Below are 15,712 nucleotides of genomic sequence, written 5' to 3'. Positions count from 1 at the left end.
ATGTAACAGCATGAAATTACACAGAAATTACAGTTTAGTGTTGCTACTAGTTTGCAACAGATCAGGAGTCCTCTACCATGCCCTCCGGTGGGAGAAACTGATGCCATGGCTAATTCTAAAACGAAAAGTTGTCAGTGCCCTGGGGTACCGCTCCACAGGCGCTTTGCTTCCCAGCCCAGAGCAGCCAGGCTGGCAGTCCGTCACCTTTCTGTGCATCCACACCCATAGAGAAATCACAGCCCCCCGCAAGGAGTCAGCAGCTCTGTGCCTCATTGGGGTGCACCAACTTTGTTCTTTTGGGCTAAAAACTGCAAGCTTCCAACTTCCTACCCACGCTCACAAAAGTCTGAGAGTGTGGGGAAGGGGCTGATAGAAAATAATAAGAAATCTCTTCCCTCCTATATTCATGGGACAGCACAAAATAAAGATGAAAATAGAAACACAAATATCCAGTTCCAACAAGACAACCTAGCAAAGGATATTCAAGGCCTAAACATATTTTTCTTCAGAAGTGTTGATCCCAATGAATCCTACCACTCCACAACTGATTTCTGCCTTTCACTGATTTTTTTTTCTGGTAAGAACTGGATAATAAGGTGATGTGGCCTTTGACTACAGTCATATGAGCTAGGATCCAGAGTTTCACAGCAACATACTTCATCAAGACATCTCAAGAAAATAAGGAATTACAGCTTAGAAATAACATCGAACTGCTGTGTTACATGGAAGGACTTTACTAGAAAAGATAGGCATACACTGGTATAAATTTCTGCAGAGATGTGTTTAGGAAAAAAGGTCTGTAGGGTGAGGTAGTATCTTTTTTTAGATGTACAAAATGCTAATTAATTTTACTTAAGAATATGATTTCTACATTTGAAGAAATCAATTGCCTTTTCTCATAAATTTTAGAATTCCTCGTACAAAACAAAAAATATCTTCTAAAGTCTGAAAAGTTACAGTTCTTTGGGGTATAGCCATTCACAAAATATCCACCAAAATCAGTAGGAATTTCTGTTACGGAAGCACTCCAGCACAAAATTTTCAATAGACACTGCCTTGTACACCCAGACTACACAAAATGTGCACCAGCATGGATGGGGATAAGACATACTTACTTGAGAAGCAACTCGGCTACCATACTCTTCTAAATATACAGTGATAAAGATTTGGTGGAGTTATTTATTGGTGCTACCCATTGAATTCTAAAATAAATGAGATATATTTTGATTATTTTTATGATAGTCTTGGACTCCCTCCAAGTGCAACATGGCTTCTTTTTTTAATAGAGAGATTTGGACGGAATTGTAAGATGCTCTTAAATAGCTAACGTAATTACTGAATCTACTATAAAACAGTTCCTTTTCTTTTGATTCCCTACAAAGTAAGGACTAAACCCTCACTTTCACCATTTTTTCTTTCTGAGTAATGGTCAACAGAAACATCACTTCACTGAGTAGAAAACTCTTGCATGTTGATAAAAAGCAGAGACTTGCACAAGGGCTGAAAGCAATCTTGGGCATCTGAAACAAGCAATTGCTCAAAAGAATCCAAGTGCCAAGGGGATGATCTGCAGCTGCCTTGAGGTCTGGGCATTTGCTTTTTTTCTAAAAGCTTGTTTGCAGAAGACATTCTTTTAAGTTGTATCACGTGGCTAAGGTAAATGATCCAACAACACATTACAAGAAAAACTTGGCCAGGCCTTGTCAGACGTACTGAAATCATTCAGTGTGCTCTAGCACACTAAGTTCAGATCAACTCAGCTCAACTAACATGAGCTGAGAGAAAAGATAAGTTAGGATTCCTGGACTTGGTGTAGCAGAGAGACCCTACACTTAAAATAAATTGGGGGGGATCCCTTAAAACCAAATTGTTTTTGTGAGCCACTGTATATATGATGAACAACAAAAGAAACGTGCACTGTATGCTACACTTCTTAAGTTACAATGAATTGTCCCTTGCTTCCTCTGACTGCCAAAACCAATTTATTTTTGACTTTGTTCACAGTTAGAACCAAGAGCACATGACTCACCCATACAAGGTGGCAACCATTTACATTTGTTGATGTTCTGTTCCCAAACAATAAAATTGTTCTGTTGGCTCAGACTCTGTTTTCAGCGCAGCCTGGCGGCTTCTTGTTTTCTTCTGCCATTGAGAAAAAACAAAAACAAAAAAAACACTGCTGTCTCTTGCTCAAAAGTTTGTTGTTCTTCAGGTCTCCTTTCTCCTGACCCAACCCACCCCTGCTGTGAAAGCTCCCAGCAGGAGGTGCTGATACCATCTGACTAGGTTTAGGCTCATCAGCAAGACTCAGCAACCTTGACAAGTGAGGACAGAGCTTCAGTGCCTTTCCCATAAGAGTCCCCAAATGCCTCGGAAAGGAGCCTCTTCTTGTCGGCCCCTTCCCTAGCCTTGCAAGAGGATTCCCTTTGTACTGCTGACATCGCTTGCTCCAAGCCCAGACGGATGTTCATTTGGACAAGATGGGCTGAGTCAACCCTTGGGTTGTTAAATTTGAAGTAAACCAATACTTGTACATGTTGGAATATGCATTAGAGAAACTGGGATTTCAGTACCAAGTCAGAGTAAGTCATTATCAGCCCCAAAAGGCTCATTAGCAACTGTTCTGAGGACAGATTTTTCCTGGATTAATCATGTTCATTTTCCATCTTTAAGATAAGATTCTCTATTAAGAAAAGTGAGCAGAGCTTTTTGAGTCCTTAAATTAGCTTAGCTTGACTGAAGGTAAACCTATGCTAACTTACCCCAAAAAGAGATAGTAATTGTATTACCTGAAAACATTTTGTTTTCCTCAAAGTGAGCAACAGGTATTGTCCACAACAGCTTTCAAAGGGAATATCATCTATGTTATACTTTAAATACTGAATTCAACCATTTTTTCATGTTGGTCTATTTAAAAAATATTGAGCAAAATTTTTTCAACCTCTCTAATTCTTGACCCCAAAAGAGGAAAGGCCTTTATTTGCTCGATTTTTTATTTTGGCTTGGCTAAGCATTTAGCACCAGAATTCTGCCTCCAGGATAAAAGTTGCAACAAGTTCTGCATTAGAAAACTAGGGGTTATAATATAAGTACTTTGTAAAAAACTATAAACTTTTCTAATGTGATATAAACATTATACATATGATGATATATGCAATATGACCATGCAAAAAAAAAAAAAAAAAAAAAACTTTGCAGTTTGGCAACTGTACACACTAGAGGCAACTTAACTATGCTCTATCTTACTTTCACAAATCCACATTTTCTTGTATAAAAATATTTTTGAAAAGGTCTTGTGTTTATAAAAAAGACTCTTATGGGATAAGGTTACTGCACAGAAATGCATTCGACATAAATATACTTACAGCCCTGTCAGCCCCTTCAGCTCCTGCTGTGCACCATATCAGCATAACACACATTGGTGGGCAGGCTTGTAGGCAAGGGTGAAGCAACCCACATGAACCAACAGGAGTGGGAAGAAAAAAAAAAAAAGAAAAGCTGGCACCAAGCACACACTTCTCTGGATCCCTGAGATGAAGTACAAATAATGGTGCTAACAATTCAGCCACCATAAAACAGCCACTAGCAGCTTTGTGATGAGAATTGCACAAATACAAGAGCAACAGAAGAAACAAGGAGGAACTCAAGAAAACTGGTCAGCCTCCAGCTATAAGAGAATTGCAGTAACCTTTTTGTACTTTGGTTAGGATTTTACTGTCGTGTCATTCAGACTCAGTGAGCACTCAGGATACACATCACAGCACTATCTGCTCAAGTGTTAGCATTAATTTAAAAGCATAAATGGCAGGGATTTGCTGTTTTTCAGCAAGTATCACCATGGTGAAACTCTGCCTAGGAATCAAGCTACCACAGTCAGGGCTGGCATATTGTTTTACCTTGTGCTGTCACCGGGACCCTGTAGTTAGGTCAGGATCACACAGAATTGCTGTGAGGAGGTCAGAGTGGTGAGTCTTGCAGTACTAATTCAACATCCTGTGCCAGTGTGTACAAAGCAGGGATGGAGCTCGGCAACAATGTGCCAGGCAACTCCTCCGGGGCTGGGAGAAAGGAAGAGTTTGCCCTGACACACGCACTGAAGCAGGGGAAATACCTGTACCCTTCGAATCAAGCTACTCTTCACTCCGGTGACTTGCAAGGACTCAAGGTGGGAAAGTTAAGATTTGTAAATTGCCCTTCACAGATCTAACCCCGTGAGCCCCAGTCTAATTTTGGCAGGTGATCCAACCTGGTCAATACCCTGATATGCACACAGTTATTTCTAGTCAATAGGTAACTTTATAGAGGCTATTTAGAAGGGAAAGAGCCTATCCATTTTTGTCTTACAGAAAAAAAAAAAGTGTTCAAAAATAAAGAGGAGCAATGAGATATTCCTTCATCCTGTTTTGAAACTGTGCTTCTTCACCATGCTGTTTTGATTGTCTAATAATTTCATGTTTCTAAGATTTATAGAAGCGCTGCAAATGTAGTAAATGGCATTTCTACAAACACAGAGCTCTGTAACACACCTCTAGAACTGTAGCAGACAACCATGTCACTTAATTCCACCTCCAGTCTTCATCATTGGCCAAATGTTTCATCAAATGCTTCAGAGGAGAAATCACACCATGGGCGACTGTGGCTCTCAGGGAATGATTCTTTTCAACTTTCAGAAGTCATAGATTTTACCTAAGCGCTAATTCTCCAGGGACAGTGCCAATACTGTTACACATACCACTTTTCCAAGCTCATTTTGAAAGACATCTTCGAAGTTCCCAAAACCTTTTCTTAGCTGTTTTTCACCCTCATTATAATGTGCATACCTCCACTGAAGTCAGCGAGCTTACTGCGTATAAAGGAGTTTGCTGTACCGTAAGAGTAAGTACCAATTAAAGAGTTGAAAATTTTAAATCTTTTATTTTTGCAGATTTTCTAAAACAATAAATACCCTTCCTTATTATGATTGACTAAGCATTAAATGGTTATTTAAAAAAAAAAATGTGATAGCTACCTATAGTAATATACCATTCTTTTAAACAGGAGAAATACACATTCAAACAACACAACAAAAACACATCGTTTAAACATCCACTAATTCAAACAGCATAGTGCATGTGACATCTGATGTGGCAGTTGTTATGGAAACTACACGATTTGATTGAGTAGCAGAATAAATACCCACCTAAACCCAGCATGATGGGCCAGTGCATAAATTAAGTACTCTTGGCTAAAATTACCTATGGTTTTTAGGGTATTAATATTCTTTTACTCATTTTATCATGAAATATGATTTTTTCCAGCTAAACATTTCCCTAACATTTGTCTTCACCCTATTTTTCAGTTAGGCTACAAGATAGAAAAGAAATATCCTGCACCAAAAATCTAAACCAATTTTTAGCGATGTGGTACTTATAACTGATATTAAGCAGCTGAAGTAACGACTGAAAATACAATGAAATCAAATGTAGAATTTAATCTCACCTGCATTTTACTGTTTCAGCTTTTATCTGGAATGGAGAGTAAAATAAAAATTACCACCTCCCTCCTCTCCAAAAAAACATGCACAACTGTCACATTATTTCCCTTCCTATGCACCACGGCTTTGTATGAAAGCAAGGTTTAATTTTTTTAATCTTCTATCATCTGGGTTTAATAAGCATGAAAGTTCAGAAGGCAGGAAGAAAAAGACATTTAATTGTTTTCATCATAGAATATATTCTGGTGTAAGGCAGTTGCTGATTCCTGCAGATAACACAATAACTGCACATCTTAATATAAACATTTCAATCCTTGCCCTCTTTCCAACATAATTAAGAGGCAGCTTGCATAACTTTTGAAATAAAACATATTGACTTTAGTTTTCCTCATACGCATTTCTACAGGAACGATATGCCAAGCCAGAGACTACAAGCGCAACAGGCACACATATCACAAACTTCACCATAATGGGCATGCATTCACCCATTGGATCAACATCTTTCAATTTATTAGCATGACAAAGGACACAATTATTTTGGATATGCCTGAATGCAATTTTCATTAACTTTGCAATGATTTATTAACAAAAGTGTCAGGAATGTAATAAAAGCAGCAGGACTCCTCAAAATGCCAAAATAAAAAAAAAAAAATGAAGAATACAGCAGAATTTCCAAACATGCCTTGCAGCATCAGGTCAATAAGGTTGCTTGATTCTATCAAAAGCATCACCATGGTGAGTGAACTCTGCAATTAACAAAGAGTAAGCACAAAAAATGCTAATATCTCATTTGAATGTAATTATGCACAGATTACTGTTCACTGGAACAAGAAAAGGGATTTTAATTGTCATCCAAAGTTACGTGTACACCCAGGGTTTTAGTTAACTTTTTTTTTTGTTCAAGAGACATTATTCAATACTGAAAATGAAGAGTTCACAAATTGTTCTGTTCAGTGACTTTGTAAGATGACTGGGCTGACTTTCTATCAAGTATGCAACTTCCTGCAGTCCTTTTTGTAACATCTCTCCATGTATGTTGGCAAGGTTAGTTTGTAATAAGTTTCACCATCGTTTGCATTTTAATACTATTTGATCTCATTTACATGTTTAAATTTGTTCCTGTAATAAAATTCATTAGTATGTTTATCATAACCACATAATGAATACAGCCCTTATGTAAAATAAAAAATTGAAAGTACATTAGAGACATTACAAGCTGTTTGAAATTACTGTGCTTTGCATATTATACCTTATTAATTAAATTATAAATTATTTATTTATGTATTTCTTTAATCAGGGGCAAGCACTAGAACAATATTATATTAGTATAAGAAACACAATACAACTCAAGCTAATTCACACATGGACCACTTTTCCATACACAGGAGTACAGACACGTTTTGCCACAGGATGGCAAAAGCCATTCCCCCTGCTGTGCATCAGGGGATACGAAAGAGTTATTTAAAGGGCAGCGAGGGGAAAACACTTCTTGTGCAAGTTAAAACTTCACTTGTTAAGATAATATCTCCTTTGCCTTCCCTTCTTATGAGAATAATTAAATCAGATATGCAGATGGAACTGGAGAACAAATCATTATTCAGGCGAATGCCACATTCACATTATATAGACTCCACTGATTTAAAAATAAATAAATAAGTGAAAAAAGGAATTATAATTTTTCTTCCAGTGTTTAGCAGTGGTTTCTAAAGTTCAGCAGGCAAAATTTAGCATTTTGTAATCATGGAGAATGTTAGGGAAATATCACAAGAACGGTGGGATGGTAGGGGTGAGGGGAGGCTCTTGGTTTTTTTTTTTTTCGTTTTGCACCAAACTTGTAAAGAAAAATTAATCCACTGATATGCAACATTATTGCTTCAAGAAAAATAAAGTTTATCAAGAAGAATTAACAGTTAGAAGAAAATTATTGGGTCTAAAAACAAAACTCAGATTACAGTAAAATGAAACTGGCATATTTAAAGGTCAGTGGAATCTGTAGAAAATATGAAAAAAGTATGAAGAAAGTCAAAGAAATTAAAACAAGAAGCCAAGGGTAAAATTAATGAATGCATAATTGAGATGGAAGATGCGTAGAGAGCTTGCTCTTATTCTGATATCATGAACTGAGGCTCAATTTTAATTTCAATCCCACAGGAAAATGTGAGCATATAATGTTGTATAACATAACAGTAAAGGAGTCCGAATGGGATGCTAAAGTATGTGCATCCTTACCATGTTGTTGTGGCTTCAGTCTGAATCCTGAAGACCATCCGGTACCAAGAGTAAAAAACTTTAAACTGTGTATGTGCACATACACTGACACAGTAGATTGGGACAGCTGCAAAAGCTGACATTTTCAAGAAAAGTTGGGAAAACACACACACACACACATCTTTTTCAGAACACAAATTCTGAAGAATATTTTTTTTTTCATAAAGGAAAGGTGAAGGCTGTAAAACAGAATTACCAGATCTGAAGAAATACCACAGTCCTAATAGGAAAACAAACATGCAAAAGACAGGTGACAAAACTGCACGTCTTAGAGGATAGAAAAGGCTGAAGAAAGCCTAAAACAGGCTTTGGCTGAACGGGGAGAACCTGTCCAGCAAGACAAGTTGCCAATCCAGGCTAAAAACTTAAGGAGCATGGACACTCATCCAACCCTGAACGCTTGCTTGAGACTCCTAATTACTACAAGAAAAGAGAGGAGTAACTCAAAATCAAGCAAGACAACACCTAAACTTTAGAGGCAATGGATTTGTCCAGTAGAGAAGCATTAATGAGCCATTGACTGAACAAACATAGACTTAGCACACTAAGTCTACGCCACTAGCTTAGATGAAGCTCTCATCAAGTAACAAGAAGCTCTCATGAAGTAATAAGTGCTGCTGGGGCATAATTCATACAGCTGGGGAAGTTCCTGTTCTCCATCAGGAGCTGCAAATTACTAGGGAAATCTGCAATACCAAAGACCAAGAGAGCAGATGCATTTATTTTTACCCCAGAAGGACCAAACAAAGCTCTCTACTTCTGCCTATACCAGAGGAAATTCAAATATTTGTTAGCATGTATGTGTGTGCATCAGCAAAAACGTAAGTTACTTTCATCCACCACCAAGCAGAGGAATGTTGGTGATAAGGCTGATGCCACATGCCTCCATACTACAAAAATGCCCTTACAAATTTCTGAGAAGTGGGCTCAGAAAAAGCATGGATCTATTTCTCTGCATTCAGTACTCCCACAAGACACTTTTCTTCATAGACCGCCATCTTAAATCATGTTCTGCACCTACAACACGGCATCAGGAAATATGCTTTTTAACGAATAATAGAAATTGCAGTCTACCTGAAGGATGTTTTAATTTGCGGTTATATAGTAGAAGACTTAGGGCCCTAGGAAGCTTTAGTGAAAGTCTTCCTGATATAAAGATAATCAGACAAAAATGTAAATTGATTTAAAAAAAGATCTTACCAAAAAAACAGAGGTTGCCTGTAGTGAGACTGTGCTCTTACCATCATCCCCCAGAGAAGCGTGCAGTGATTGTTTGAAAAATCAAAGTTGGGAAATTCATGCCTAGCTGAGGTGTTTGGAAGCATTATTTGCGTGCAGGACACTGTCATGGATTTGGACTTTCACAAGATGCCCTTGGGTAGTGCCAGGACCTGGCTGAGCAGCTAGTTGGTGCAGTCCTTATGCCTAAAGCATGATCAGTTCCAAAACCTCAGCCCTTCCCGTAATTCCTCGGTATTTCTAGGGCTATGAATAGTCCCAGGGGACATAGGGAAGAAAGAGCTTGACTACTGTGTTGCTGACTGAGGGCCCTGCTCCCTTGCTTTCATGGCATGGCCTTATCTTCATGCCTGCCCCTGCTCTCCTTTCTTCCATGGGTAGCCTGCCCCAGATGTCTAGTGGGTTCAGAGGCAAAGTTCTTTACTTGTCCAAGAAAAAGGAAATATTTGAGAGCCCATCTTGGGGCAACAGAGTGTAAAATTCACAGTACCTCTACTTCCGTGCCTTGATATTAGGGTAGAGCTATAACAAAGGAATATAAACTATCTACCCAGAGCACTGTGGGGCTGGGCACAGGTTTCTCTGCTGTGCTTTGAGAAATGTTAACTCAGGTAGACAAATACTGAGGAACAATAGGCAAAATCTTCCACATCCAAATGTGAAGGGCAGCAGGGACACCTCACCTGCCCTTTTGCCCAAGAGGCTTCATTATATACCAGTCTCAACAGACTGAGGCAGTGGTGAATTCAAGGATTTGGAGTTATCAGCATAAATGAATTTATCGCCGCTTCTCAGTATTACTGATAATTCAGAGTTCACCAGCAAGTCTAAGCAACAGCGCAAAGAGCTTCAGCCACTCACTGAAATTTGGCGGTAAATTAATAGACCAATTAAAACGTTCACCATTCATTATTGTTTTTAATTCGGTTGGAAAGGGAGGTTAGGGAAACATCTTTATGATGCTATTCTTACAGACCAGGCAACTGGAGCAGTAGCCCTGAATGGAGTGGGCGTTTGTTCACTCCCTCATCTCCAAGGAATTTCCAGCTTGTGGTTCTTCTTCCATATGTCCAAGGGTATAAGTCAGCTTGCTAAGGACTTTAAAAGAGCAAAAGACAGTAAGTTCAGCATGGAAAAGTATGTTGGAAAAACCATCCTTTCCAGTGAAAACCTGAACAACAGATGACAGAGATGACAGGATTCAACATTTCTCAGACCATGTCATGTCTGGGTAATGGAAATCACTTTAGCACACTTCATTTGGGCTCCATGTTAAACGACACCATTCTTTCCAGCTGTAACTTACTGAACAATCTACAACAACCCCAAGCAGCGCTACAGGCTGGGAGATGGGTGGTTAGAAAGCTGTCTGGCAGAGAAGGACCTGGGGGTTGATAGTCAGCTGAATATGAGCCAGCAGTGTGCTCAGGTGGCCAAGAAGGCCAACAGCATCCTGGCTTGCATAAGAAACGGTGCGGCCAGCAGGGCTAGGGAAGTGATTGGCCCCCTGTACTCGGCTCTGGTAAGGCCGCACCTCGAGTACTGTGTTCAGTTTTGGGCCCCTCGCTACAAGAAGGACATCGAGGTGCTCGAGCGAGTCCAGAGAAGGGCAACGAAGCTGGTGAGGAGTCTGGAGAACAAGTCTTACGAGGAGCCGCTGAGGGAGCTGGGGTTGTTCAGCCTGGAGAAGAGGAGGCTCAGGGCAGACCTTATCGCACTCTACAGGTACCTTAAAGGAGGCTGTAGCGAGGTGGGGGTTGGTCTGTTCTCCCACGTGCCTGGTGACAGGACGAGGGGGAATGGGCTAAAGTTGCACCAGGGGAGGTTTAGGTTGGATATTAGGAAGAACTTCTTTACCGAAAGGGTTGTTAGGCATTGGGATAGGCTGCCCAGGGAAGTGGTTGAGTCACCGTCCCTGGAGGTCTTTAAAAGACATTTAGATGTTGAGCTTAGTGATATGGTTTAGTGGAGGGCTTGTTAGCGTTAGGTCAGAGGTTGGACTCGGTGATCTTGGAGGTCTCTTCCAACCTAGATGATTCTGTGATTCTGTGACACACAGAAATTTATCTCAAAATTGGCTAAACAGAACAAAGCACACTTAAATAATACTTTCAGTGGCATTTCAGCATAACCACATGCAAATCTTTGTTACGATGCAAAACGAATTTCTGATGGACAGAACACCAGCAAGCTTTTTGCAAGCCACAGGCCAGAAGCGCACGCCAGAAGCCTAGCACTGGAATTTAATTCCAACTTTCGCAAGGACATTCAACAAGAGATTTTATTTTCCTGCCACTGAGATAATTTGGCCTCGTCTCACAACGTCCAGCAGCATTCTCAAGGCCACACTCTGTATCAGATAAATGATTCCCCTAAACAAGCCAGTTCACCACATTGACCTGCTTCTTCCTCCTTCTGGTCCATTATACTTTATAAAATTAATTTAAAAATATGATTGCTCCTAGACTTTAGATAAGAGCTTATTAACACCTTAAGCCATGTTGGGATTAAAAAAGAAAAAAGCATTAATAAAATTACTCTGTTTCAGTCAAGAAAAACAGTCTTCAAATAAGAAAATCTACTCAATTATTCTGAAGACAATTGAGCAGTGAGGACACAACTGGAAGAGAAAAACAAATATAGAATGGACCAAAGTTAAGATTTTCAGTTTAAAAAAATGCACCAAAAAGGGAAGTGTTTTGAAACATTAAAAAAAAAAAAAAAAAAAGACTTTTGCTCCCCATTTCCTTCCAGTAGTTTAGCCAGCATACAACTATTAAAACAGGCTATTTCAGACTCTCCTTACCTACATATTCTGTCAAAAGAAGGAGCAGTATAATTTTCTAGCATTATGTATAGCAAAAAATACATAATTATTTTCTTTAAAATCTATGGCCAAAGTTAAGTGGTTTTGAATTCCCAAAGTACGAACAATTTAAATTCATGAACTATTTCCTGAAAATGTCTATCATGGAAAATTATGGAAAAAGACATCTGAGATGAACATTATTCCAAATTCTGCTTGTTTTCTAACATGAAATATATTCTTCATCCAAAAAAGACTGTGATGGTACAGACAGATCCTTTGAAATGATGATACAATATTCATGTTCACCTCCCCCCATCAGAAATCTTGTCTGTTTTCTAACAGCATTTTCACTCTACAGGACATTTTTCCATGAGGTCCTAGCAGGCCTTATTAGTATAACCTATAAATGTCAATTCCCCCAAGTGTTCCTTGGTGAAGCTCTGGTGAGGCATCCCCTTAGCAATATACATTGTCAGACTGAACTGCAGCCCGCCTTTCACACCAACCTAAGCTCCCAGGAGTCGCAGGCTCTCTCTCGTGCATGTGTCCGAACCCCATGTTTCACTGTGTGGTACCAGTGCTACTTGCAAATGTGCAGCAAACTCAAAATGCATTCACATCAGCAGAAAAATCACATGTAAAATCCCAAGTCAAATACTGCCTTATCCAGTACCCGTGATGGCAAAGTCGTGCTCGTGTTCCACAGAGCCTGTGTGCTGCCAATGGACTCACCCCAGTTAACACCAAGCCCACAGCAATGAGAGAATGGAAAAATCTAAATTTCTTTCCTACTTTCCTTCCTAAAAATTATACCGCGTGATTGATGCAAGCGATGACACAGTGAGAGATAGTGAAGCTAACGGCACAGAGGAAGCAAGAGAACACCCACAGTGATTCAGGCTTTGCATCTGTGCATACATACCTGCTTGCATACACGGACACGATTCTGTGCAAACAGAACCCGCTGACATTCAAAGGAGTGCCTATAGTGACAAACAGAGCACAGGACACTACTTCGCAAATTGTATCCAGTGTAAACATTAAGGCAATCATCTCTCAGTTTCCTGAGACTAAATTCACAATAGCAAAAGTGCATTATAAGTTTCTTAAACTGAATTATTGTTCCTTACAGCTATAATTGGCAGGGCTACATTGAGTTCAAGGCATATTGGTTTTTGTTGCATTTGGCTGTTTTTTAAGAGCCTAGAAAATTTCAGCTCAGGAGATAAATGTTTGGGTAAGTTATGAGGGTGCCAGCAAACAGTTACGACAAAAAATATTCCTCACTTTTAACAATCATGGGGTCGGTTGTGCCTGCTATAGCAAATTCTACTGTGCGAAGTAGTAAAAATCCATTCAACTGTCTGTAAAGTATTAATTTTAGTGCCACAATTTCAAGACTACTATTACCTTAATAAAATTCATTCAGTTTACAAGCTAAAAGGTCTGTGGCTAGAAATGTTGGAATAATACAATTTAATTAGGATAACAATGTGAAAACCACTCAAATAACAATTGTGAACAATTTTCTAATGGACTTAAATTATGTGCTTGCAAAGGACATTGACAGATGATATATTTACTTTTCCTAGTAGACACAGAAGATCTTTAGAAAAAGAATGACTAAGCCAGAGCACATTTAGATACTTCAGTATGTCTTAAAACCAAAAGAAAAGAAATTGTTGTCCAAATCAAAGAAAAGAAATCCAGGTCCCTTCTGCCTTTGGTGACTCAGAATTATTAAGACCTGAGACATCCAAAGCTTCTTTATTTTCAGGGGAGATGGAGAAAAACAATTATGTCTTGGACAACAAAAACAGAATAGTTAGTACCTATATAGCTACTGACACCTGAGAAGTGCTATCCAGGTATAATTAAGGATTGCGCTGCACGGCTGGTTGGCTGGATAAGCCCCTTTGCAGAAGTTTGATCAAGCAGTTACAGATATTACCAAGCCCAATGTTCATTAAGAAGCAGTGATGGAATAGAGAGGGCTTGAATCGTAGCAAGGCCAGCATGCCGTATTACTCACAGACTGCTCTCAGGGCTGCGAGATCCGCACTCTGAATCGTGGGCAGAGTGCTGCTATGAAGGATCAGAAAGGAAATGCTACTTTCTGATCTTAGAGGCCTCGTGCTTGGCTCAGTCTGGAGCAACACATGTTCTGAACATACTGAGCACATTGTCAACGCTTGAAAAATTAGTAATAATTGTTGAAATCTTTGCAGGACTTTTTCCTGTGCCATAGAAGAGAGTTGCTACAATCTGCTTCTTTTTAAATTCCTTAAAGAATAGTTCTTATGCTTCTGGCACGCTCTCAGTTGGACCCTGATTTTGGCAAAGCACTGGGTCTGAAGTGTGACACATAACACACAGCTTGCAAGGATGCATTTCCTGATGAAGTTCTTCTTCTCTCAAATGTCTGAGGGCAACAACTAACCTTGGTTTAACTCAACTGATTTCACGGAAATTGAACTGAAGGGATGAATTTGGAGCAGAGAGTCAAAGCTGAGCATTGCAGGGCAATTTATAAGGTATCGCATCCCCTTACATTCTTGGTACCTTCCTCAGTAAGCAAAGGCTAAGTACAGTGCAACTGAGGATTCTTGGACTTATTAACAAAAATAAAATGAATGGGAAACAAACTTGATTCAAATAACAATATCCAAAGGAAAAGTCAAAAAGAGTTTACCTATCAGAAGTTTTAATGCAAAACTAAACATTCATCCTCATTTTACAGCTCAGTAAAATGATCTACAGCTGTATTTGTTTTCAAAAGTTTTAAAAACCCAAAGGTGAATTTAAAATAATTACACAGGCAGGCACTTACTGTAAAAGATGACACACCAATGCAAAGTAATAATGTAACAACTGATTCACTAACTGTCTGCATTCTGATAAAACATGCTTCTGTATTTCTTCATTAGACATTTTTAAGCCTAGTGACAAGAGAGATATAAAGAGTCTCCAGACTCTCCCAGGCCATAACCAGAAATGAAATTCTGAAGAACACAAATACAGTAAGATGTTTAGTGAAATGAAAACATAGCTCTTTTGGAATAAATGTGTATCTGTGTTTCCAGAATCAACACGCATACAAATGGGGGTGTGTGGTGTGTACGTATATATACAGCTTGCTTGCATAAGTGTTTACCACATGTTTGCATGCCATGTGTATTTAATACACACGTATTTACGAATTTCTATGCAGCTGTACCAATTCCCAACATTTTTTTCCATCATAAGTTCAGGGTTAAGAGTGTGACCCGTTTGAAAAGAGCAAGTTTTAAATTGAACACAGAAGTTAGTGGCTACCATTGGGCTTGGTTTGTTTTCATCTCCATCACACAATGGCTTTGGGAAGCTAACGGAAACTACTGTAATATTTTCTCTCACAAAGTCTGTTTAATCAGTAGTGGATCTAATCAAGGACCTAATAAGTGCATAATGGTACATTTGCTTCCCAGGAGAAACCACTGTTTCTCATCATACCAGAAAATACCCCCTTGCAAGGTGCAACCAGGATCCATAGACTCACTGCAACAGTCTAATAATTTAATTGCAAGCCCTTAGGCAGGGATAACTTAAATTACAATTAGAGAGCTCTAGCACTGCTGCTAACATCTGTGTGATGAGCACTGTACTGATTAAAGGTTTTTAAAAGAGAACTCAGCACTTCATACTCCAGAACAAGTCACTACACTAACTTTGAAGTTTTCTATCTTACTATTTTAATACTTGTGATGCACTCTGCCTACTCTTTTCTGTGGGGATTCAAAGGATCCAAGCTCAGTGTGGTGTCTGCCCTTTGAAAGGCCTCCAGGGTTGTGCTTACATTAGAAATACCTTTTTTTTGCAGGCGGAATACACACAACAGAAGGCCATTCTGCAGCACTAGAAGAAACGCACCATGTGCAAACACT

The 15,712-nt window shown here is 39.1% G+C and overlaps 1 protein-coding gene across 1 annotated transcript in view; it reads right to left on the bottom strand.

Annotated features, from left to right (window-relative positions):
• The window catches only part of LOC310897015 (uncharacterized protein), a 547,020-nt gene that overhangs the window by 410,063 nt on the left and 121,245 nt on the right, over nt 1-15,712 (bottom strand). Inside the window, exons 7-8 of the mRNA XM_083830110.1 lie at nt 12,712-12,772; nt 1,116-2,142 (exon numbers count right to left, since the gene is read on the bottom strand). The gene's annotated coding sequence lies outside the window, so the exon portion shown is untranslated. The remainder of the gene's footprint in view (nt 1-1,115; nt 2,143-12,711; nt 12,773-15,712) is intronic.

The sequence above is a fragment of the Anser anser genome, assembly GCF_964211835.1.
Source record: "Anser anser genome assembly, chromosome: 3".
Lineage (NCBI taxonomy): Eukaryota > Metazoa > Chordata > Aves > Anseriformes > Anatidae > Anser > Anser anser.
The sequence above is the reverse complement of the archived record's forward strand: the minus strand, read 5'-3'. Positions and strand labels throughout refer to the sequence as shown.